The sequence below is a fragment of the Theobroma umbraticum genome, unplaced genomic scaffold, assembly GCF_002168275.2.
Source record: "Theobroma umbraticum cultivar Fairchild unplaced genomic scaffold, ASM216827v3 scaffold_60.0, whole genome shotgun sequence".
NCBI lineage: Eukaryota > Viridiplantae > Streptophyta > Magnoliopsida > Malvales > Malvaceae > Theobroma > Theobroma umbraticum.
This window is the reverse complement of record NW_018397288.1, coordinates 192,240-194,029: the sequence shown is the minus strand read 5'-3', so window position 1 is coordinate 194,029 and position 1,790 is coordinate 192,240. Positions and strand designations below refer to the sequence as shown.

General features: G+C 32.5%; 1 non-coding gene across 1 annotated transcript; it reads left to right on the top strand.

Annotated features, from left to right (window-relative positions):
• The first annotated feature begins 638 nt into the window (after positions 1-638).
• Positions 639-745, top strand: LOC149526223 (small nucleolar RNA R71). The gene has a single exon (XR_016352224.1). It is a non-coding gene; the product is annotated as a small nucleolar RNA R71 (small nucleolar RNA).
• Positions 746-1,790: the final 1,045 nt, after the last annotated feature.

Genomic DNA, 1,790 nt, shown 5'->3' with positions numbered 1-1,790 from the left:
TCTCAAGGTTTCAAATTGATGTTGTTTGACTTTAAATAAGAGTTGTTTGGCTTTGTATAATGTTATCATTCTATGTCATATACTGCCTTAGCAAATCTTCCATTGTTGGCTTTTTTTCTGAGATAGGTGTTTTAACTTGCTGTTGCAATCTTGAAAGTGCATTTGGCCTTGAAAGTGGAGGAATATCCTTGATTATTATCCCAAGAGAAATTTGGATGATTTCTCCACTTTAGGTTGTATGTGTTGAAGTAAGAGTTATTTTGCGGTCATTCCCCATAAATTTGCACTATTTTTGTTGAGCTTGGACACTGATGACTAGCATGGTTATCTTCATAATGTTCACAAGCTACAAATGGACTTTAGATGGAGTTAGTGCTAAAAGATTCAAGAGTTTTAGTTAGAGCTACTACCTGTGCAAATAATGTCGAAAAAGTATTTAAATCATGAATTCTAGCTACTTTCCTATGCATTAATCTCTCTATTGGCCACTAGTAGTTATTTACGGACATCCCTTCCAACAAATTGTATGCCTTATCAATTGATTTAGCCATTAAAGCTCATCTCATAGCGACATCATAGTGGTTTGGATCTACCCATTTCAACCATTGTAAAAAGTTTGCAGCTAAAGCCACTTTGGAACACCATGATGAGGATGACGCTAAAGTAATTCTTTTTATTTTTTCCAAGCTTCGCACAATGATTCAAAATCTTGCTGCATGAAGGATGTGATATCATTCCTCATTTTCACTATCTTAGCCAAGGGAAAGAATTTAGCTAGGAACTTCTGAGCAAGATCATCCTGTGCTATTATTAAGTCAGTAAAGAGTGCATTCGACCATGCTTTAGCTTTATCCCTCAATGAGAAAGGAAAAAGCCTCAAACAAATTACATCATATATGACACCATTATGTTTGAAAGTGTCACAAGTCTCTAAGAAGTTTGATATATGGCCATTGGAATCATCGTTTGGAAGGCCTCCAAATTGAACTGAAGTTTGAATCATGGTGATGATTGTCGACTTGATCCCAAAATTGTTTGCTTGAATAGCTGGCCTTCGAATGCTCAATGGAATTCCTTGTACAAAAAGAACAACATAATCCTTTAAGCAATGATTTTCAGCTATTACATGCTATCGAATTTGTTGTTCACCCTGTTGATTAACCATTGTATTTATTAGAGCAACACTTTGTTGATTATCTTGTCAAAGTCTGTGAAATGTTTTCTCAATTTCTGGATCACATGGGATAATCTCCAAGTTGTTTGCCTTTCTCATTTAATGACTGAACACACTTACAAAACAAAGAAATAAAACTTAAATTAAAACTAATCTGTAAAATTTTAATATTAGCAAATAACAAATAAAACAAAATCCTCGACAACGGTGCCAAAAACTTGTTATCGATTTTACACACGAAAGTATATGTATCGTATAAGTAATATAGACAGTAAGTCCACATTAAAGTCCACATGGATTTGTTTCTAAAGTTTCACTAAACACTAAAATTATATAATAAATTAATCTTATTTAAGCTAATCTACAATTATTAAAAAACTAATCAAAGAAAAAAGTAAAACAAATAAACAAGAAATTAACCAACAAAAGCTAAATATAATGAGAAAAGCAATAGGTTAAAGACCTAGGATTATTGGTTCATTTAACATTTCATCTAATACTACATTTTCTTGTTATTTATCTTTCTTGGGTGATTTACTAACCTAGAATCCAAAGCTATGGACAAGTCTGCATTGAGATGCTTGTACAAATACCTAACTTAATCAATTCACTATAT